Here is a 24,798-nt window from a genome sequence, read left to right as displayed (position 1 = left end):
AATATCCTCAAATAAAACTACACAGAAGCATTCTTGAAACTTCTTTCTACTCTGTGCGTTCAACTAACAGAGTTGAAGCTTACTTTTGATTGAGCAGTTCTGAAACACTCTATCTGTAGAAACTGCAAGTGGACATTAGGAACGCTCAGGGGCCAATAGTGGAAAAAGCAATATCTTCAAATAAAAACTACACAGAAGCATTCTGTGAAACTTCTTCCTGTTCCGTGCATTCAACTAACAGAGTTGAAGCTTGCTTTTGATTGAGCAGTTCTGAAACACTCTTTCTGTAGAAACTGCAAGCGGATATTCGGAGCGTTACGGGCCTGTATTGGAAAAAGGTATATCTTCAAATAAAAACTACACAGAAGCGTTCTGTGAAACTTCTTTCTGTTCTGTGCATTCATCTAACAGAGTTGAAGCTTGCTTTTGATTGAGCAGTTCTGAAAAACTCTTTCTGTAGGAAATGCAATTGGACATTCGGAGGGCCATGCGGCCTCTAGTGGAAAAAGGAATATCCTCAAATAAAAATTACACAGAAGCATTCTGTGTAACTTCTTTCTGTTCTGTGCATTCAAATAACAGAGTTGAAGCTTACTTTTGATTGGGTAGTTCTGAAACCCTCTTTCTGTAGAAACTGCAAGTGGATATTCAGAGCGCTCAGAGGCCTATAGTGGAAAAAGGAATATCTTCAAATAAAAACTACACAGAAGCATTCTGTGAATCTTCTTTCTGTTCTGTTGGTTCAACTAACAGAGTTGAAGCTTACTTTTGATTAAGCAGTTCTGAAACACTCTTTCTGTAGAAACTGCAATTGGATATTCGGAGCGCTACGGGGCCAATAGTGGAAAAAGGAGTATGCTCAAATAAAAACTAGACAGAAGCATTCTGTGAAACTCCTTTCTGTTCTGTGCATTCAAATTTCAGAGTTGAAGCTTACTTTTAATTGACCAGTTCTGAAATACTCTTTCTGTGTAAACTGCAATTGGACATTCGGAGCGATTAGGGGCCTATAATGGCAAAAGGCATATCTTCAAATAAAAACTACACAGAATCATTCTGTGAAACATCCTTCTGTTCTTTGGTTTCAGCCAACAGAGTTCAACTTTACTTTTGGTTGAGCAGTAATGAAACACTCTTTCTGTAGAAACTGCAAGTGGAGAGTCGGAGGTCTAAGAGGCCTATGGTGGAAAAAGGAATAACATCAAATATAAACTACACAGAAGCATTCTGTGAAACTTCTTTCTGTTCTGTGCATTCAACTAACAGGGTTGAAGCTTACTTTTGATTGAGCTGTTCTGAAACACTCTTTCTGTAGAAACTGCAAATGGACATTTGGTGTGCTAAGCAGCCTATAGTGCAAAAATAATATCTTCAAATAAAAATTACGCAGAGCATTCCGTGAAACTTCTTTCTGTTCTGGACATTCAACTAACAGAGTTGAAGCTTACTTTTGATTGAGCAGTTCCTAAACACTCTATCTGTAGAAACTGCAATTTATATTTGGAGGTATCTGGGGCCTCTAGTGGAAAAAGGAATATCTTCAAATAAAAACTACACAGAAGGATTCTGTGAAACATCCTTCTGTTCTGCGCATGCAACTAACAGAGTTGAAGCTTACTTTTGATTGAGCAGTTCTGAAACACTCTTTCTGTAGAAACAGCAAGTGGACATTCGGAGCTCTACGGGGCCTGTAGTGGAAAAAGGAATATCTTCAAATAAAAACTGCACAGAAGCATTCTGCGAAACTGCTTTCTGTTCCATGCATTCAACTAACAGATCTGAAGCTTACGTTTCATTGAGCAGTTCTGAAAAATTCTTTGTGTAGAAAATGTAATTTGACATTCGGAGGGCTATGGCGTCTCTAGTGGAAAAAGGAATATCCTCAAATAAAACTACACAGAAGCATTCTTGAAACTTCTTTCTACTCTGTGCGTTCAACTAACAGAGTTGAAGCTTACTTTTGATTGAGCAGTTCTGAAACACTCTATCTGTAGAAACTGCAAGTGGACATTAGGAACGCTCAGGGGCCAATAGTGGAAAAAGCAATATCTTCAAATAAAACTACACAGAAGCATTCTGTGAAACTTCTTCCTGTTCTGTGCATTCAACTAACAGAGTTGAAGCTTGCTTTTGATTGAGCAGTTCTGAAACACTCTTTCTGTAGAAACTGCAAGCGGATATTCGGAGCGTTACGGGCCTGTATTGGAAAAAGGTATATCTTCAAATAAAAACTACACAGAAGCGTTCTGTGAAACTTCTTTCTGTTCTGTGCATTCATCTAACAGAGTTGAAGCTTGCTTTTGATTGAGCAGTTCTGAAAAACTCTTTCTGTAGGAAATGCAATTGGACATTCGGAGGGCCATGCGGCCTCTAGTGGAAAAAGGAATATCCTCAAATAAAAATTACACAGAAGCATTCTGTGTAACTTCTTTCTGTTCTGTGCATTCAAATAACAGAGTTGAAGCTTACTTTTGATTGGGTAGTTCTGAAACCCTCTTTCTGTAGAAACTGCAAGTGGATATTCAGAGCGCTCAGAGGCCTATAGTGGAAAAAGGAATATCTTCAAATAAAAACTACACAGAAGCATTCTGTGAATCTTCTTTCTGTTCTGTTGGTTCAACTAACAGAGTTGAAGCTTACTTTTGATTGAGCAGTTCTGAAACACTCTTCCTGTAGAAACTGCAATTGGATATTCGGAGCGCTACGGGGCCAATAGTGGAAAAAGGAGTATGCTCAAATAAAAACTAGACAGAAGCATTCTGTGAAACTCCTTTCTGTTCTGTGCATTCAAATTTCAGAGTTGAAGCTTACTTTTAATTGACCAGTTCTGAAATACTCTTTCTGTGTAAACTGCAATTGGACATTCGGAGCGATTAGGGGCCTATAATGGCAAAAGGCATATCTTCAAATAAAAACTACACAGAATCATTCTGTGAAACATCCTTCTGTTCTTTGCTTTCAGCCAACAGAGTTCAACTTTACTTTTGGTTGAGCAGTAATGAAACACTCTTTCTGTAGAAACTGCAAGTGGAGAGTCGGAGGTCTAAGAGGCCTATGGTGGAAAAAGGAATAACATCAAATATAAACTACACAGAAGCATTCTGTGAAACTTCTTTCTGTTCTGTGCATTCAACTAACAGGGTTGAAGCTTACTTTTGATTGAGCTGTTCTGAAACACTCTTTCTGTAGAAACTGCAAATGGACATTTGGTGTGCTAAGCGGCCTATAGTGCAAAAATAATATCTTCAAATAAAAATTACGCAGAGCATTCCGTGAAACTTCTTTCTGTTCTGGACATTCAACTAACAGAGTTGAAGCTTACTTTTGATTGAGCAGTTCCTAAACACTCTATCTGTAGAAACTGCAATTTATATTTGGAGGTATCTGGGGCCTCTAGTGGAAAAAGGAATATCTTCAAATAAAAACTACACAGAAGGATTCCGTGAAACATCCTTCTGTTCTGCGCATGCAACTAACAGAGTTGAAGCTTACTTTTGATTGAGCAGTTCTGAAACACTCTTTCTGTAGAAACAGCAAGTGGACATTCGGAGCTCTACGGGGCCTGTAGTGGAAAAAGGAATATCTTCAAATAAAAACTGCACAGAAGCATTCTGCGAAACTGCTTTCTGTTCCATGCATTCAACTAACAGATCTGAAGCTTACGTTTCATTGAGCAGTTCTGAAAAATTCTTTGTGTAGAAAATGTAATTTGACATTCGGAGGGCTATGGCGTCTCTAGTGGAAAAAGGAATATCCTCAAATAAAACTACACAGAAGCATTCTTGAAACTTCTTTCTACTCTGTGCGTTCAACTAACAGAGTTGAAGCTTACTTTTGATTGAGCAGTTCTGAAACACACTATCTGTAGAAACTGCAAGTGGACATTAGGAACGCTCAGGGGCCAATAGTGGAAAAAGCAATGTCTTCAAATAAAAACTACACAGAAGCATTCTGTGAAACTTCTTTCTGTTCTGTGCATTCAACTAACAGAGTTGAAGCTTGCTTTTGATTGAGCAGTTCTGAAACACTCTTTCTGTAGAAACTGCAAGTGGATATTGGGAGCGTTACGGGCCTGTATTGGAAAAAGGTATATCTTCAAATAAAACTACACAGAAGCGTTCTGTGAAACTTCTTTCTGTTCTGTGCATTCATCTAACAGAGTTGAAGCTTGCTTTTGATTGAGCAGTTCTGAAAAACTCTTTCTGTAGGAAATGCAATTGGACATTCGGAGGGCCATGCGGCCTCTAGTGGAAAAAGGAATATCCTCAAATAAAAATTACACAGAAGCATTCTGTGTAACTTCTTTCTGTTCTGTGCATTCAAATAACAGAGTTGAAGCTTACTTTTGATTGGGTAGTTCTGAAACCCTCTTTCTGTAGAAACTGCAAGTGGATATTCAGAGCGCTCAGAGGCCTATAGTGGAAAAAGGAATATCTTCAAATAAAAACTACACAGAAGCATTCTGTGAATCTTCTTTCTGTTCTGTTGGTTCAACTAACAGAGTTGAAGCTTACTTTTGATTGAGCAGTTCTGAAACACTCTTCCTGTAGAAACTGCAATTGGATATTCGGAGCGCTACGGGGCCAATAGTGGAAAAAGGAGTATGCTCAAATAAAAACTAGACAGAAGCATTCTGTGAAACTCCTTTCTGTTCTGTGCATTCAAATTTCAGAGTTGAAGCTTACTTTTAATTGACCAGTTCTGAAATACTCTTTCTGTGTAAACTGCAATTGGACATTCGGAGCGATTAGGGGCCTATAATGGCAAAAGGCATATCTTCAAATAAAAACTACACAGAATCATTCTGTGAAACATCCTTCTGTTCTTTGCTTTCAGCCAACAGAGTTCAACTTTACTTTTGGTTGAGCAGTAATGAAACACTCTTTCTGTAGAAACTGCAAGTGGAGAGTCGGAGGTCTAAGAGGCCTATGGTGGAAAAAGGAATAACATCAAATATAAACTACACAGAAGCATTCTGTGAAACTTCTTTCTGTTCTGTGCATTCAACTAACAGGGTTGAAGCTTACTTTTGATTGAGCTGTTCTGAAACACTCTTTCTGTAGAAACTGCAAATGGACATTTGGTGTGCTAAGCGGCCTATAGTGCAAAAATAATATCTTCAAATAAAAATTACGCAGAGCATTCCGTGAAACTTCTTTCTGTTCTGGACATTCAACTAACAGAGTTGAAGCTTACTTTTGATTGAGCAGTTCCTAAACACTCTATCTGTAGAAACTGCAATTTATATTTGGAGGTATCTGGGGCCTCTAGTGGAAAAAGGAATATCTTCAAATAAAAACTACACAGAAGGATTCTGTGAAACATCCTTCTGTTCTGCGCATGCAACTAACAGAGTTGAAGCTTACTTTTGATTGAGCAGTTCTGAAACACTCTTTCTGTAGAAACAGCAAGTGGACATTCGGAGCTCTACGGGGCCTGTAGTGGAAAAAGGAATATCTTCAAATAAAAACTGCACAGAAGCATTCTGCGAAACTGCTTTCTGTTCCATGCATTCAACTAACAGATCTGAAGCTTACGTTTCATTGAGCAGTGCTGAAAAATTCTTTGTGTAGAAAATGTAATTTGACATTCGGAGGGCTATGGCGTCTCTAGTGGAAAAAGGAATATCCTCAAATAAAACTACACAGAAGCATTCTTGAAACTTCTTTCTACTCTGTGCGTTCAACTAACAGAGTTGAAGCTTACTTTTGATTGAGCAGTTCTGAAACACACTATCTGTAGAAACTGCAAGTGGACATTAGGAACGCTCAGGGGCCAATAGTGGAAAAAGCAATATCTTCAAATAAAAACTACACAGAAGCATTCTGTGAAACTTCTTTCTGTTCTGTGCATTCAACTAACAGAGTTGAAGCTTGCTTTTGATTGAGCAGTTCTGAAACACTCTTTCTGTAGAAACTGCAAGTGGATATTGGGAGCGTTACGGGCCTGTATTGGAAAAAGGTATATCTTCAAATAAAAACTACACAGAAGCGTTCTGTGAAACTTCATTCTGTTCTGTGCATTCATCTAACAGAGTTGAAGCTTGCTTTTGATTGAGCAGTTCTGAAAAACTCTTTCTGTAGGAAATGCAATTGGACATTCGGAGGGCCATGCGGCCTGTAGTGGAAAAAGGAATATCCTCAAATAAAAATTACACAGAAGCATTCTGTGTAACTTCTTTCTGTTCTGTGCATTCAAATAACAGAGTTGAAGCTTACTTTTGATTGGGTAGTTCTGAAACCCTCTTTCTGTAGAAACTGCAAGTGGATATTCAGAGCGCTCAGAGGCCTATAGTGGAAAAAGGAATATCTTCAAATAAAAACTACACAGAAGCATTCTGTGAATCTTCTTTCTGTTCTGTTGGTTCAACTAACAGAGTTGAAGCTTACTTTTGATTGAGCAGTTCTGAAACACTCTTCCTGTAGAAACTGCAATTGGATATTCGGAGCGCTACGGGGCCAATAGTGGAAAAAGGAGTATGCTCAAATAAAAACTAGACAGAAGCATTCTGTGAAACTCCTTTCTGTTCTGTGCATTCAAATTTCAGAGTTGAAGCTTACTTTTAATTGACCAGTTCTGAAATACTCTTTCTGTGTAAACTGCAATTGGACATTCGGAGCGATTAGGGGCCTATAATGGCAAAAGGCATATCTTCAAATAAAAACTACACAGAATCATTCTGTGAAACATCCTTCTGTTCTTTGCTTTCAGCCAACAGAGTTCAACTTTACTTTTGGTTGAGCAGTAATGAAACACTCTTTCTGTAGAAACTGCAAGTGGAGAGTCGGAGGTCTAAGAGGCCTATGGTGGAAAAAGGAATAACATCAAATATAAACTACACAGAAGCATTCTGTGAAACTTCTTTCTGTTCTGTGCATTCAACTAACAGGGTTGAAGCTTACTTTTGATTGAGCTGTTCTGAAACACTCTTTCTGTAGAAACTGCAAATGGACATTTGGTGTGCTAAGCGGCCTATAGTGCAAAAATAATATCTTCAAATAAAAATTACGCAGAGCATTCCGTGAAACTTCTTTCTGTTCTGGACATTCAACTAACAGAGTTGAAGCTTACTTTTGATTGAGCAGTTCCTAAACACTCTATCTGTAGAAACTGCAATTTATATTTGGAGGTATCTGGGGCCTCTAGTGGAAAAAGGAATATCTTCAAATAAAAACTACACAGAAGGATTCTGTGAAACATCCTTCTGTTCTGCGCATGCAACTAACAGAGTTGAAGCTTACTTTTGATTGAGCAGTTCTGAAACACTCTTTCTGTAGAAACAGCAAGTGGACATTCGGAGCTCTACGGGGCCTGTAGTGGAAAAAGGAATATCTTCAAATAAAAACTGCACAGAAGCATTCTGCGAAACTGCTTTCTGTTCCATGCATTCAACTAACAGATCTGAAGCTTACGTTTCATTGAGCAGTTCTGAAAAATTCTTTGTGTAGAAAATGTAATTTGACATTCGGAGGGCTATGGCGTCTCTAGTGGAAAAAGGAATATCCTCAAATAAAACTACACAGAAGCATTCTTGAAACTTCTTTCTACTCTGTGCGTTCAACTAACAGAGTTGAAGCTTACTTTTGATTGAGCAGTTCTGAAACACACTATCTGTAGAAACTGCAAGTGGACATTAGGAACGCTCAGGGGCCAATAGTGGAAAAAGCAATATCTTCAAATAAAAACTACACAGAAGCATTCTGTGAAACTTCTTTCTGTTCTGTGCATTCAACTAACAGAGTTGAAGCTTGCTTTTGATTGAGCAGTTCTGAAACACTCTTTCTGTAGAAACTGCAAGTGGATATTGGGAGCGTTACGGGCCTGTATTGGAAAAAGGTATATCTTCAAATAAAAACTACACAGAAGCGTTCTGTGAAACTTCTTTCTGTTCTGTGCATTCATCTAACAGAGTTGAAGCTTGCTTTTGATTGAGCAGTTCTGAAAAACTCTTTCTGTAGGAAATGCAATTGGACATTCAGAGGGCCATGCGGCCTCTAGTGGAAAAAGGAATATCCTCAAATAAAAATTACACAGAAGCATTCTGTGTAACTTCTTTCTGTTCTGTGCATTCAAATAACAGAGTTGAAGCTTACTTTTGATTGGGTAGTTCTGAAACCCTCTTTCTGTAGAAACTGCAAGTGGATATTCAGAGCGCTCAGAGGCCTATAGTGGAAAAAGGAATATCTTCAAATAAAAACTACACAGAAGCATTCTGTGAATCTTCTTTCTGTTCTGTTGGTTCAACTAACAGAGTTGAAGCTTACTTTTGATTGAGCAGTTCTGAAACACTCTTTCTGTAGAAACAGCAAGTGGACATTCGGAGCTCTACGGGGCCTGTAGTGGAAAAAGGAATATCTTCAAATAAAAACTGCACAGAAGCATTCTGCGAAACTGCTTTCTGTTCCATGCATTCAACTAACAGATCTGAAGCTTACGTTTCATTGAGCAGTTCTGAAAAATTCTTTCTGTAGAAAATGTAATTTGACATTCGGAGGGCTATGGCGTCTCTAGTGGAAAAAGGAATATCCTCAAATAAAACTACACAGAAGCATTCTTGAAACTTCTTTCTACTCTGTGCGTTCAACTAACAGAGTTGAAGCTTACTTTTGATTGAGCAGTTCTGAAACACTCTATCTGTAGAAACTGCAAGTGGACATTAGGAACGCTCAGGGGCCAATAGTGGAAAAAGCAATATCTTCAAATAAAAACTACACAGAAGCAATCTGTGAAACTTCTTTCTGTTCTGTGCATTCAACTAACACATTTGAAACTTTCTTTTCATTGAGCACTTCTGAAACACTCTTTCTGTAGAAACTGCAAGTGGACATTCTGAGCGCTAAGGGGCCTATAGTGGAAAAAGGAATATCTTGAAATAAAAATTACACCGAAGCATTCTGTGAAACATCTTTGTGTTCTGTGCATTCAACTAACAGATTTGAACCTTACCTTTGATTGAGCAGTTCTGAAATACTCTTTCTGTAGAAACTGCAAACGGACATTCTGAGCGCGAAGGGCCTTTAGTGGAAAAAGGGATATCTTCAAATGAAAACTAAACAGAAGCATTCTGTGAAACTACTTTCTGTTCTGTTCATTCAACTAACAGAGTTGAAGCTTCCTTTTGATTGGGTAGCTCTGAAACACTCTTTCTGTAGAAACTGCCAGTGGATATTCAGAGCGCTCAGAGGCCTATAGTGGAAAAAGGAATATCATCAAATGAAAACTACACAGAAGCATTCTGTTAAACTTCTTTCTGTTCTGTGCATTCAACTAACAGAGTTGAAGCTAACTTTCGATTGAGCAGTTATGAAACACTCTGCAGAAACTGCACGTGGACATTCGGAGCGCTAACGGGCCTATAGTGTAAAAAGGAATATCTTGAATTAAAAACTACACCGAAGCATTCTGTGAAACACTTTTGTGTTCTCTGCATTCACCTAACAGATTTGAACCTTACTTTTGATTGAGCAGTTCTGAAACACTCTTTCTGTAGAAACTGCAAATGGACATTCTGAGCGCTTTGGGGCCTATAGTGGAAAAAGGAATATCTTCAAATGAAAATGACACAGAAGCATTCTGTGAAACACCTTTCTGTTCTGTTCATTCAACTAACAGTGTTGAAGCTTACTTTTGATTGAGCAGTTCTGAAACACTCTTTCTGTAGAAACTGCAAGTGGACATTCCAAGCGCTAAGGGGCCAATAGTGGAAAAAGTAATATCCTGAAATAAAAACTACACCGAAGCATTCTGTGAAACAACTTTCTGTTCTGTGTATTCAACCAACAGATTTGAAGCTTACTTTTGATTGAGCAGTTCTGAAACACTCTTTCTGTAGAAACTGCAAGTGGACATTCGGAGTGCTCAGGAACCTATAGTGGAAAAAGGAATGTCTTCAAATAAAAACTACACAGAAGCATTCTGTGGAACTTCTTTCCCTTCTGTGCATTCAACTAACAGAGTTGAAACTTACTTTTGATTGTGCTGTTCTGAATCACACTTTCTGTAGAAATTGCAAGTGGACAGTCGCTGCGCTAAGGGGCGTATTGTGGAAAAACGAACATCCTCAAATAAAAACTACACAGAACCTTTCTGTGAAACTGCTTTCTGATCTGTGCATTCAACTAACAGAGTAGAAGCTTACTTTTGATTGAGCAGTTCTGAAACACTCTTTCTGTAGAAACTGCAAGTGGATATTCAGAGCGTTACGGGCCTGTATTGGAAAAAGGTATATCTTCAAATAAAAACTACACAGAAGTGTTCTGTGAAACTTCTTTCTGTTCTGTGCATTCATCTAACAGGGTTGAAGCTTGCTTTTGATTCAGCAGTTCTGAAAAACTCTTTCTGTAGAAAATGCAATTGAACATTCGGAGGGCCATGCGGCCTCTAGTGGAAAAAGGAATATCCTCAAATAAAAATTACACAGAAGCATTCTGTGTAACTTCTTTCTGTTCTGTGCATTCAAATAACAGAGTTGAAGCTTACTTTTGATTGGGTAGTTCTGAAACCCTCTTTCTGTAGAAACTGCAAGTGGATATTCAGAGCGCTCAGAGGCCTATAGTGGAAAAAGGAATATCTTCAAATAAAAACTACACAGAAGCATTCTGTGAATCTTCTTTCTGTTCTGTTGGTTCAACTAAAAGAGTTGAAGCTTACTTTTGATTGAGCAGTTCTGAAACACTCTTCCTGTAGAAACTGCAATTGGATATTCGGAGCGCTACGGGGCCAATAGTGGAAAAAGGAGTATGCTCAAATAAAAACTAGACAGAAGCATTCTGTGAAACTCCTTTCTGTTCTGTGCATTCAAATTTCAGAGTTGAAGCTTACTTTTAATTGACCAGTTCTGAAATACTCTTTCTGTGTAAACTGCAATTGGACATTCGGAGCGATTAGGGGCCTATAATGGCAAAAGGCATATCTTCAAATAAAAACTACACAGAATCATTCTGTGAAACATCCTTCTGTTCTTTGCTTTCAGCCAACAGAGTTCAACTTTACTTTTGGTTGAGCAGTAATGAAACACTCTTTCTGTAGAAACTGCAAGTGGAGAGTCGGAGGTCTAAGAGGCCTATGGTGGAAAAAGGAATAACATCAAATATAAACTACACAGAAGCATTCTGTGAAACTTCTTTCTGTTCTGTGCATTCAACTAACAGGGTTGAAGCTTACTTTTGATTGAGCTGTTCTGAAACACTCTTTCTGTAGAAACTGCAAATGGACATTTGGTGTGCTAAGCGGCCTATAGTGCAAAAATAATATCTTCAAATAAAAATTACGCAGAGCATTCCGTGAAACTTCTTTCTGTTCTGGACATTCAACTAACAGAGTTGAAGCTTACTTTTGATTGAGCAGTTCCTAAACACTCTATCTGTAGAAACTGCAATTTATATTTGGAGGTATCTGGGGCCTCTAGTGGAAAAAGGAATATCTTCAAATAAAAACTACACAGAAGGATTCTGTGAAACATCCTTCTGTTCTGCGCATGCAACTAACAGAGTTGAAGCTTACTTTTGATTGAGCAGTTCTGAAACACTCTTTCTGTAGAAACAGCAAGTGGACATTCGGAGCTCTACGGGGCCTGTAGTGGAAAAAGGAATATCTTCACATAAAAACTGCACAGTAGCATTCTGCGAAACTGCTTTCTGTTCCATGCATTCAACTAACAGATCTGAAGCTTACGTTTCATTGAGCAGTTCTGAAAAATTCTTTGTGTAGAAAATGTAATTTGACATTCGGAGGGCTATGGCGTCTCTAGTGGAAACAGGAATATCCTCAAATAAAACTACACAGAAGCATTCTTGAAACTTCTTTCTACTCTGTGCATTCAACTAACAGAGTTGAAGCTTACTTTTGATTGAGCAGTTCTGAAACACTCTATCTGTAGAAACTGCAAGTGGACATTAGGAACGCTCAGGGGCCAATAGTGGAAAAAGCAATATCTTGAAATAAAAACTACACAGAAGCATTCTGTGAAACTTCTTTCTGTTCTGTGCATTCAACTAACAGAGTTGAAGCTTGCTTTTGATTGAGCAGTTCTGAAACACTCTTTCTGTAGAAACTGCAAGTGGATATTCGGAGCGTTACGGGCCTGTATTGGAAAAAGGTATATCTTCAAATAAAAACTACACAGAAGCGTTCTGTGAAACTTCATTCTGTTCTGTGCATTCATCTAACAGAGTTGAAGCTTGCTTTTGATTGAGCAGTTCTGAAAAACTCTTTCTGTAGGAAATGCAATTGGACATTCGGAGGGCCATGCGGCCTCTAGTGGAAAAAGGAGTATCCTCAAATAAAAATTACACAGAAGCATTCTGTGTAACTTCTTCCTGTTCTGTGCATTCAAATAACAGAGTTGAAGCTTACTTTTGATTGGGTAGTTCTGAAACCCTCTTTCTGTAGAAACTGCAAGTGGATATTCAGAGCGCTCAGAGGCCTATAGTGGAAAAAGGAATATCTTCAAATAAAAACTACACAGAAGCATTCTGTGAATCTTCTTTCTGTTCTGTTGGTTCAACTAACAGAGTTGAAGCTTACTTTTGATTGAGCAGTTCTGAAACACTCTTCCTGTAGAAACTGCAATTGGATATTCGGAGCGCTACGGGGCCAATAGTGGAAAAAGGAGTATGCTCAAATAAAAACTAGACAGAAGCATTCTGTGAAACTCCTTTCTGTTCTGTGCATTCAAATTTCAGAGTTGAAGCTTACTTTTAATTGACCAGTTCTGAAATACTCTTTCTGTGTAAACTGCAATTGGACATTCGGAGCGATTAGGGGCCTATAATGGCAAAAGGCATATCTTCAAATAAAAACTACACAGAATCATTCTGTGAAACATCCTTCTGTTCTTTGTTTTCAGCCAACAGAGTTCAACTTTACTTTTGGTTGAGCAGTAATGAAACACTCTTTCTGTAGAAACTGCAAGTGGAGAGTCGGAGGTCTAAGAGGCCTATGGTGGAAAAAGGAATAACATCAAATATAAACTACACAGAAGCATTCTGTGAAATTTCTTTCTGTTCTGTGCATTCAACTAACAGGGTTGAAGCTTACTTTTGATTGAGCTGTTCTGAAACACTCTTTCTGTAGAAACTGCAAATGGACATTTGGTGTGCTAAGCGGCCTATAGTGCAAAAATAATATCTTCAAATAAAAATTACGCAGAGCATTCCGTGAAACTTCTTTCTGTTCTGGACATTCAACTAACAGAGTTGAAGCTTACTTTTGATTGAGCAGTTCCTAAACACTCTATCTGTAGAAACTGCAATTTATATTTGGAGGTATCTGGGGCCTCTAGTGGAAAAAGGAATATCTTCAAATAAAAACTACACAGAAGGATTCTGTGAAACATCCTTCTGTTCTGCGCATGCAACTAACAGAGTTGAAGCTTACTTTTGATTGAGCAGTTCTGAAACACTCTTTCTGTAGAAACAGCAAGTGGACATTCGGAGCTCTACGGGGCCTGTAGTGGAAAAAGGAATATCTTCAAATAAAAACTGCACAGAAGCATTCTGCGAAACTGCTTTCTGTTCCATGCATTCAACTAACAGATCTGAAGCTTACGTTTCATTGAGCAGTTCTGAAAAATTCTTTGTGTAGAAAATGTAATTTGACATTCGGAGGGCTATGGCGTCTCTAGTGGAAAAAGGAATATCCTCAAATAAAACTACACAGAAGCATTCTTGAAACTTCTTTCTACTCTGTGCGTTCAACTAACAGAGTTGAAGCTTACTTTTGATTGAGCAGTTCTGAAACACTCTATCTGTAGAAACTGCAAGTGGACATTAGGAACGCTCAGGGGCCAATAGTGGAAAAAGCAATATCTTCAAATAAAAACTACACAGAAGCATTCTGTGAAACTTCTTCCTGTTCTGTGCATTCAACTAACAGAGTTGAAGCTTGCTTTTGATTGAGCAGTTCTGAAACACTCTTTCTGTAGAAACTGCAAGCGGATATTCGGAGCGTTACGGGCCTGTATTGGAAAAAGGTATATCTTCAAATAAAAACTACACAGAAGCGTTCTGTGAAACTTCTTTCTGTTCTGTGCATTCATCTAACAGAGTTGAAGCTTGCTTTTGATTGAGCAGTTCTGAAAAACTCTTTCTGTAGGAAATGCAATTGGACATTCGGAGGGCCATGCGGCCTCTAGTGGAAAAAGGAATATCCTCAAATAAAAATTACACAGAAGCATTCTGTGTAACTTCTTTCTGTTCTGTGCATTCAAATAACAGAGTTGAAGCTTACTTTTGATTGGGTAGTTCTGAAACCCTCTTTCTGTAGAAACTGCAAGTGGATATTCAGAGCGCTCAGAGGCCTATAGTGGAAAAAGGAATATCTTCAAATAAAAACTACACAGAAGCATTCTGTGAATCTTCTTTCTGTTCTGTTGGTTCAACTAACAGAGTTGAAGCTTACTTTTGATTGAGCAGTTCTGAAACACTCTTTCTGTAGAAACTGCAATTGGATATTCGGAGCGCTACGGGGCCAATAGTGGAAAAAGGAGTATGCTCAAATAAAAACTAGACAGAAGCATTCTGTGAAACTCCTTTCTGTTCTGTGCATTCAAATTTCAGAGTTGAAGCTTACTTTTAATTGACCAGTTCTGAAATACTCTTTCTGTGTAAACTGCAATTGGACATTCGGAGCGATTAGGGGCCTATAATGGCAAAAGGCATATCTTCAAATAAAAACTACACAGAATCATTCTGTGAAACATCCTTCTGTTCTTTGCTTTCAGCCAACAGAGTTCAACTTTACTTTTGGTTGAGCAGTAATGAAACAGTCTTTCTGTAGAAACTGCAAGTGGAGAGTCGGAGGTCTAAGAGGCCTATGGTGGAAAAAGGAATAACATCAAATATAAACTACACAGAAGCATTCTGTGAAACTTCTTTCTGTTCTGTGCATTCAACTAACAGGGTTGAAGCTTACTTTTGATTGAGGAGTTCTGAAACACTCTTTCTGTAGAAACTGCAAATGGACATTTGGTGTGCTAAGCGGCCTATAGTGCAAAAATAATATCTTCAAATAAAAATTACGCAGAGCATTCCGTGAAACTTCTTTCTGTTCTGGACATTCAACTAACAGAGTTGAAGCTTACTTTTGATTGAGCAGTTCCTAAACACTCTATCTGTAGAAACTGCAATTTATATTTGGAGGTACCAGGGGCCTCTAGTGGAAAAAGGAATATCTTCAAATAAAAACTACACAGAAGGATTCTGTGAAACATCCTTCTGTTCTGCGCATGCAACTAACAGAGTTGAAGCTTACTTTTGATTGAGCAGTTCTGAAACACTCTTTCTGTAGAAACAGCAAGTGGACATTCGGAGCTCTACGGGGCCTGTAGTGGAAAAAGGAATATCTTCAAATAAAAACTGCACAGAAGCATTCTGCGAAACTGCTTTCTGTTCCATGCATTCAACTAACAGATCTGAAGCTTACGTTTCATTGAGCAGTTCTGAAAAATTCTTTGTGTAGAAAATGTAATTTGACATTCGGAGGGCTATGGCGTCTCTAGTGGAAAAAGGAATATCCTCAAATAAAACTACACAGAAGCATTCTTGAAACTTCTTTCTACTCTGTGCGTTCAACTAACAGAGTTGAAGCTTACTTTTGATTGAGCAGTTCTGAAACACTCTATCTGTAGAAACTGCAAGTGGACATTAGGAACGCTCAGGGGCCAATAGTGGAAAAAGCAATATCTTCAAATAAAAACTACACAGAAGCATTCTGTGAAACTTCTTCCTGTTCTGTGCATTCAACTAACAGAGTTGAAGCTTGCTTTTGATTGAGCAGTTCTGAAACACTCTTTCTGTAGAAACTGCAAGCGGATATTCGGAGCGTTACGGGCCTGTATTGGAAAAAGGTATATCTTCAAATAAAAACTACACAGAAGCGTTCTGTGAAACTTCTTTCTCTTCTGTGCATTCATCTAACAGAGTTGAAGCTTGCTTTTGATTGAGCAGTTCTGAAAAACTCTTTCTGTAGGAAATGCAATTGGACATTCGGAGGGCCATGCGGCCTCTAGTGGAAAAAGGAATATCCTCAAATAAAAATTACACAGAAGCATTCTGTGTAACTTCTTTCTGTTCTGTGCATTCAAATAACAGAGTTGAAGCTTACTTTTGATTGGGTAGTTCTGAAACCCTCTTTCTGTAGAAACTGCAAGTGGATATTCAGAGCGCTCAGAGGCCTATAGTGGAAAAAGGAATATCTTCAAAAAAAAACTACACAGAAGCATTCTGTGAATCTTCTTTCTGTTCTGTTGGTTCAACTAACAGAGTTGAAGCTTACTTTTGATTGAGCAGTTCTGAAACACTCTTTCTGTAGAAACAGCAAGTGGACATTCGGAGCTCTACGGGGCCTGTAGTGGAAAAAGGAATATCTTCAAATAAAAACTGCACAGAAGCATTCTGCGAAACTGCTTTCTGTTCCATGCATTCAACTAACAGATCTGAAGCTTACGTTTCATTGAGCAGTGCTGAAAAATTCTTTGTGTAGAAAATGTAATTTGACATTCGGAGGGCTATGGCGTCTCTAGTGGAAAAAGGAATATCCTCAAATAAAACTACACAGAAGCATTCTTGAAACTTCTTTCTACTCTGTGCGTTCAACTAACAGAGTTGAAGCTTACTTTTGATTGAGCAGTTCTGAAACACTCTATCTGTAGAAACTGCAAGTGGACATTAGGAACGCTCAGGGGCCAATAGTGGAAAAAGCAATATCTTCAAATAAAAACTACACAGAAGCATTCTGTGAAACTTCTTTCTGTTCTGTGCATTCAACTAACAGAGTTGAAGCTTGCTTTTGATTGAGCAGTTCTGAAACACTCTTTCTGTAGAAACTGCAAGAGGATATTTGGAGCGTTACGGGCCTGTATTGGAAAAAGGTATATCTTCAAATAAAAACTACACAGAAGCGTTCTGTGAAACTTCTTTCTGTTCTGTGCATTCATCTAACAGAGTTGAAGCTTGCTTTTGATTGAGCAGTTCTGAAAAACTCTTTCTGTAGGAAATGCAATTGGACATTCAGAGGGCCATGCGGCCTCTAGTGGAAAAAGGAATATCCTCAAATAAAAATTACACAGAAGCATTCTGTGTAACTTCTTTCTGTTCTGTGCATTCAAATAACAGAGTTGAAGCTTACTTTTGATTGGGTAGTTCTGAAACCCTCTTTCCGTAGAAACTGCAAGTGGATATTCAGAGCGCTCAGAGGCCTATAGTGGAAAAAGGAATATCTTCAAATAAAAACTACACAGAAGCATTCTGTGAATCTTCTTTCTGTTCTGTTGGTTCAACTAACAGAGTTGAAGCTTACTTTTGATTGAGCAGTTCTGAAACACTCTTTCTGTAGAAACAGCAAGTGGACATTCGGAGCTCTACGGGGCCTGTAGTGGAAAAAGGAATATCTTCAAATAAAAACTGCACAGAAGCATTCTGCGAAACTGCTTTCTGTTCCATGCATTCAACTAACAGATCTGAAGCTTACGTTTCATTGAGCAGTTCTGAAAAATTCTTTGTGTAGAAAATGTAATTTGACATTCGGAGGGCTATGGCGTCTCTAGTGGAAAAAGGAATATCCTCAAATAAAACTACACAGAAGCATTCTTGAAACTTCTTTCTACTCTGTGCGTTCAACTAACAGAGTTGAAGCTTACTTTTGATTGAGCAGTTCTGAAACACTCTATCTGTAGAAACTGCAAGTGGACATTAGGAACGCTCAGGGGCCAATAGTGGAAAAAGCAATATCTTCAAATAAAAACTACACAGAAGCATTCTGTGAAACTTCTTCCTGTTCTGTGCATTCAACTAACAGAGTTGAAGCTTGCTTTTGATTGAGCAGTTCTGAAACACTCTTTCTGTAGAAACTGCAAGCGGATATTCGGAGCGTTACGGGCCTGTATTGGAAAAAGGTATATCTTCAAATAAAAACTACACAGAAGCGTTCTGTGAAACTTCTTTCTCTTCTGTGCATTCATCTAACAGAGTTGAAGCTTGCTTTTGATTGAGCAGTTCTGAAAAACTCTTTCTGTAGGAAATGCAATTGGACATTCGGAGGGCCATGCGGCCTCTAGTGGAAAAAGGAATATCCTCAAATAAAAATTACACAGAAGCATTCTGTGTAACTTCTTTCTGTTCTGTGCATTCAAATAACAGAGTTGAAGCTTACTTTTGATTGGGTAGTTCTGAAACCCTCTTTCTGTAGAAACTGCAAGTGGATATTCAGAGTGCTCAGAGGCCTATAGTGGAAAAAGGAATATCTTCAAATAAAAACTACACAGAAGCATTCTGTGAATCTTCTTTCTGTTCTGTTGGTTCAACTAACAGAGTTGAAGCTTACTTTTGATTGAGCAGTTCTGAAACACTCTTTCTGTAGAAACAGCAAGTGGACATTCGGAGCTCTACGGGGCCTGTAGTGGAAAAAGGAATATCTTCAAATAAAAACTGCACAGAAGCATTCTGCGAAACTGCTTTCTGTTCCATGCATTCAACTAACAGATCTGAAGCTTACGTTTCATTGAGCAGTGCTGAAAAATTCTTTGTGTAGAAAATGTAATTTGACATTCGGAGGGCTATGGCGTCTCTAGTGGAAAAAGGAATATCCTCAAATAAAACTACACAGAAGCATTCTTGAAACTTCTTTCTACTCTGTGCGTTCAACTAACAGAGTTGAAGCTTACTTTTGATTGAGCAGTTCTGAAACACTCTATCTGTAGAAACTGCAAGTGGACATTAGGAACGCTCAGGGGCCAATAGTGGAAAAAGCAATATCTTCAAATAAAAACTACACAGAAGCATTCTGTGAAACTTCTTTCTGTTCTGTGCATTCAACTAACAGAGTTGAAGCTTGCTTTTGATTGAGCAGTTCTGAAACACTCTTTCTATAGAAACTGCAAGTGGATATTTGGAGCGTTACGGGCCTGTATTGGAAAAAGGTATATCTTCAAATAAAAACTACACAGAAGCGTTCTGTGAAACTTCTTTCTGTTCTGTGCATTCATCTAACAGAGTTGAAGCTTGCTTTTGATTGAGCAGTTCTGAAAAACTCTTTCTGTAGGAAATGCAATTGGACATTCAGAGGGCCATGCGGCCTCTAGTGGAAAAAGGAATATCCTCAATTAAAAATTACACAGAAGCATTCTGTGTAACTTCTTTCTGTTCTGTGCATTCAAATAACAGAGTTGAAGCTTACTTTTGATTCGGTAGTTCTGAAACCCTCTTTCTGTAGAAACTGCAAGTGGATATTCAGAGCGCTCAGAGGCCTATAGTGGAAAAAGGAATATCTTCAAATAAAAACTACACAGAAGCATTCTGTGAATCTTCTTTCTGTTCTGTTGGTTCAACTAACAGAGTTGAAGCTTACTTTTGATTGAGCAGTTCTGAAACACTCTTTCTGTAGAAACAGCAAGTGGACATTCGGAGCTCTACGGGGCCTGTAGTGGAAAAAGGAATATCTTCAAATAAAAACTGCACAGAAGCATTCTGCGAAACTGCTTTCTGTTCCATGCATTCAACTAACAGATCTGAAGCTTACGTTTCATTGAGCAGTTCTGAAAAATTCTTTCTGTAGAAAATGTAATTTGACATTCGGAGGGCTATGGTGTCTCTAGTGGAAAAAGGAATATCCTCAAATAAAACTACACAGAAGCATTCTTGAAACTTCTTTCTACTCTGTGCGTTCAACTAACAGAGTTGAAGCTTACTTTTGATTGAGCAGTTCTGAAACACTCTATCTGTAGAAACTGCAAGTGGACATTAGGAACGCTCAGGGGCCAATAGTGGAAAAAGCAATATCTTCAAATAAAAACTACACAGAAGCAATCTGTGAAACTTCTTTCTGTTCTGTGCATTCAACTAACACATTTGAAACTTTCTTTTCATTGAGCACTTCTGAAACACTCTTTCTGTAGAAACTGCAAGTGGACATTCTGAGCGCTAAGGGGCCTATAGTGGAAAAAGGAATATCTTGAAATAAAAATTACACCGAAGCATTCTGTGAAACATCTTTGTGTTCTGTGCATTCAACTAACAGATTTGAACCTTACCTTTGATTGAGCAGTTCTGAAATACTCTTTCTGTAGAAACTGCAAACGGACATTCTGAGCTCTAAGGGCCTTTAGTGGAAAAAGGGATATCTTCAAATGAAAACTAAACAGAAGCATTCTGTGAAACTACTTTCTGTTCTGTTCATTCAACTAACAGAGTTGAAGCTTCCTTTTGATTGGGTAGTTCTGAAACACTCTTTCTGTAGAAACTGCCAGTGGATATTCAGAGCGCTCAGAGGCCTATAGTGGAAAAAGGAATATCATCAAATGAAAACTACACAGAAGCATTCTGTTAAACTTCTTTCTGTTCTGTGCATTCAACTAACAGAGTTGAAGCTAACTTTCGATTGAGCAGTTATGAAACACTCTGCAGAAACTGCACGTGGACATTCGGAGCGCTAACGGGCCTATAGTGTAAAAAGGAATATCTTGAATTAAAAACTACACCGAAGCATTCTGTGAAACACTTTTGTGTTCTCTGCATTCACCTAACAGATTTGAACCTTACTTTTGATTGAGCAGTTCTGAAACACTCTTTCTGTAGAAACTGCAAATGGACATTCTGAGCGCTTTGGGGCCTATAGTGGAAAAAGGAATATCTTCAAATGAAAATGACACAGAAGCATTCTGTGAAACACCTTTCTGTTCTGTTCATTCAACTAACAGTGTTGAAGCTTACTTTTGATTGAGCAGTTCTGAAACACTCTTTCTGTAGAAACTGCAAGTGGACATTCCAAGCGCTAAGGGGCCAATAGTGGAAAAAGTAATATCCTGAAATAAAAACTACACCGAAGCATTCTGTGAAACAACTTTCTGTTCTGTGTATTCAACCAACAGATTTGAAGCTTACTTTTGATTGAGCAGTTCTGAAACACTCTTTCTGTAGAAACTGCAAGTGGACATTCGGAGTGCTCAGGAACCTATAGTGGAAAAAGGAATGTCTTCAAATAAAAACTACACAGAAGCATTCTTTGAAACTTCTTTCCCTTCTGTGCATTCAACTAACAGAGTTGAAACTTACTTTTGATTGTGCTGTTCTGAATCACACTTTCTGTAGAAATTGCAAGTGGACAGTCGCTGCGCTAAGGGGCGTATTGTGGAAAAACGAACATCCTCAAATAAAAACTACACAGAACCTTTCTGTGAAACTGCTTTCTGATCTGTGCATTCAACTAACAGAGTAGAAGCTTACTTTTGATTGAGCAGTTCTGAAACACTCTTTCTGTAGAAACTGCAAGTGGATATTCAGAGCGTTACGGGCCTGTATTGGAAAAAGGTATATCTTCAAATAAAAACTATACAGAAGTGTTCTGTGAAACTTCTTTCTGTTCTGTGCATTCATCTAACAGAGTTGAAGCTTGCTTTTGATTCAGCAGTTCTGAAAAACTCTTTCTGTAGAAAATGCAATTGAACATTCGGAGGGCCATGCGGCCTCTAGTTGAAAAAGGAATATCCTCAAATAAAAATTACACAGAAGCATTCTGTGTAACTTCTTTCTGTTCTGTGCATTCAAATAACAGAGTTGAAGCTTACTTTTGATTGGGTAGTTCTGAAACCCTCTTTCTGTAGAAACTGCAAGTGGACATTCAGAGCGCTCAGAGGCCTATAGTGGAAAAAGGAATATCTTCAAATAAAAACTACACAGAAGCATTCTGTGAATCTTCTTTCTGTTCTGTTGGTTCAACTAACAGAGTTGAAGCTTACTTTTGATTGAGCAGTTCTGAAACACTCTTCCTGTAGAAACTGCAATTGGATATTCGGAGCGCTACGGGGCCAATAGTGGAAAAAGGAGTATGCTCAAATAAAAACTAGACAGAAGCATTCTGTGAAACTCCTTTCTGTTCTGTGCATTCAAATTTCAGAGTTGAAGCTTACTTTTAATTGACCAGTTCTGAAATACTCTTTCTGTGTAAACTGCAATTGGACATTCGGAGCGATTAGGGGCCTATAATGGCAAAAGGCATATCTTCAAATAAAAACTACACAGAATCATTCTGTGAAACATCCTTCTGTTCTTTGCTTTCAGCCAACAGAGTTCAACTTTACTTTTGGTTGAGCAGTAATGAAACACTCTTTCTGTAGAAACTGCAAGTGGAGAGTCGGAGGTCTAAGAGGCCTATGGTGGAAAAAGGAATAACATCAAATATAAACTACACAGAAGCATTCTGTGAAACTTCTTTCTGTTCTGTGCATTCAACTAACAGGGTTGAAGCTTACTTTTGATTGAGCTGTTCTGAAACACTCTTTCTGTAGAAACTGCAAATGGACATTTGGTGTGCTAAGCGGCCTATAGTGCAAAAATAATATCTTCAAATAAAAATTACGCAGAGCATTCCGTGAAACTTCTTTCTGTTCTGGACATTCAACTAACAGAGTTGAAGCTTACTTTTGATTGAGCAGTTCCTAAACACTCTATCTGTAGAAACTGCAATTTATATTTGGAGGTATCTGGGGCCTCTAGTGGAAAAAGGAATATCTTCAAATAAAAACTACACAGAAGGATTCTGTGAAACATCCTTCTGTTCTGCGCATGCAACTAACAGAGTTGAAGCTTACTTTTGATTGAGCAGTTCTGAAACACTCTTTCTGTAGAAACAGCAAGTGGACATTCGGAGCTCTACGGGGCCTGTAGTGGAAAAAGGAATATCTTCAAATAAAAACTGCACAGAAGCATTCTGCGAAACTGCTTTCTGTTCCATGCATTCAACTAACAGATCTGAAGCTTACGTTTCATTGAGCAGTTCTGAAAAATTCTTTGTGTAGAAAATGTAATTTGACATTCGGAGGGCTATGGCGTCTCTAGTGGAAAAAGGAATATCCTCAAATAAAACTACACAGAAGCATTCTTGAAACTTCTTTCTACTCTGTGCGTTCAACTAACAGAGTTGAAGCTTACTTTTGATTGAGCAGTTCTGAAACACTCTATCTGTAGAAACTGCAAGTGGACATTAGGAACGCTCAGGGGCCAATAGTGGAAAAAGCAATATCTTCAAATAAAAACTACACAGAAGCATTCTGTGAAACTTCTTCCTGTTCTGTGCATTCAACTAACAGAGTTGAAGCTTGCTTTTGATTGAGCAGTTCTGAAACACTCTTTCTGTAGAAACTGCAAGCGGATATTCGGAGCGTTACGGGCCTGTATTGGAAAAAGGTATATCTTCAAATAAAAACTACACAGAAGCGTTCTGTGAAACTTCTTTCTGTTCTGTGCATTCATCTAACAGAGTTGAAGCTTGCTTTTGATTGAGCAGTTCTGAAAAACTCTTTCTGTAGGAAATGCAATTGGACATTCGGAGGGCCATGCGGCCTCTAGTGGAAAAAGGAATATCCTCAAATAAAAATTACACAGAAGCATTCTGTGTAACTTCTTTCTGTTCTGTGCATTCAAATAACAGAGTTGAAGCTTACTTTTGATTGGGTAGTTCTGAAACCCTCTTTCTGTAGAAACTGCAAGTGGATATTCAGAGCGCTCAGAGGCCTATAGTGGAAAAAGGAATATCTTCAAATAAAAACTACACAGAAGCATTCTGTGAATCTTCTTTCTGTTCTGTTGGTTCAACTAACAGAGTTGAAGCTTACTTTTGATTGAGCAGTTCTGAAACACTCTTTCTGTAGAAACTGCAATTGGATATTCGGAGCGCTACGGGGCCAATAGTGGAAAAAGGAGTATGCTCAAATAAAAACTAGACAGAAGCATTCTGTGAAACTCCTTTCTGTTCTGTGCATTCAAATTTCAGAGTTGAAGCTTACTTTTAATTGACCAGTTCTGAAATACTCTTTCTGTGTAAACTGCAATTGGACATTCGGAGCGATTAGGGGCCTATAATGGCAAAAGGCATATCTTCAAATAAAAACTACACAGAATCATTCTGTGAAACATCCTTCTGTTCTTTGCTTTCAGCCAACAGAGTTCAACTTTACTTTTGGTTGAGCAGTAATGAAACACTCTTTCTGTAGAAACTGCAAGTGGAGAGTCGGAGGTCTAAGAGGCCTATGGTGGAAAAAGGAATAACATCAAATATAAACTACACAGAAGCATTCTGTGAAACTTCTTTCTGTTCTGTGCATTCAACTAACAGGGTTGAAGCTTACTTTTGATTGAGCTGTTCTGAAACACTCTTTCTGTAGAAACTGCAAATGGACATTTGGTGTGCTAAGCGGCCTATAGTGCAAAAATAATATCTTCAAATAAAAATTACGCAGAGCATTCCGTGAAACTTCTTTCTGTTCTGGACATTCAACTAACAGAGTTGAAGCTTACTTTTGATTGAGCAGTTCCTAAACACTCTATCTGTAGAAACTGCAATTTATATTTGGAGGTATCTGGGGCCTCTAGTGGAAAAAGGAATATCTTCAAATAAAAACTACACAGAAGGATTCTGTGAAACATCCTTCTGTTCTGCGCATGCAACTAACAGAGTTGAAGCTTACTTTTGATTGAGCAGTTCTGAAACACTCTTTCTGTAGAAACAGCAAGTGGACATTCGGAGCTCTACGGGGCCTGTAGTGGAAAAAGGAATATCTTCAAATAAAAACTGCACAGAAGCATTCTGCGAAACTGCTTTCTGTTCCATGCATTCAACTAACAGATCTGAAGCTTACGTTTCATTGAGCAGTTCTGAAAAATTCTTTGTGTAGAAAATGTAATTTGACATTCGGAGGGCTATGGCGTCTCTAGTGGAAAAAGGAATATCCTCAAATAAAACTACACAGAAGCATTCTTGAAACTTCTTTCTACTCTGTGCGTTCAACTAACAGAGTTGAAGCTTACT

This window comes from Symphalangus syndactylus, chromosome 22 (assembly GCF_028878055.3).
Source record: "Symphalangus syndactylus isolate Jambi chromosome 22, NHGRI_mSymSyn1-v2.1_pri, whole genome shotgun sequence".
Taxonomy (NCBI): Eukaryota; Metazoa; Chordata; class Mammalia; order Primates; family Hylobatidae; genus Symphalangus; species Symphalangus syndactylus.
Note: the sequence above shows the minus strand (reverse complement) of the source record.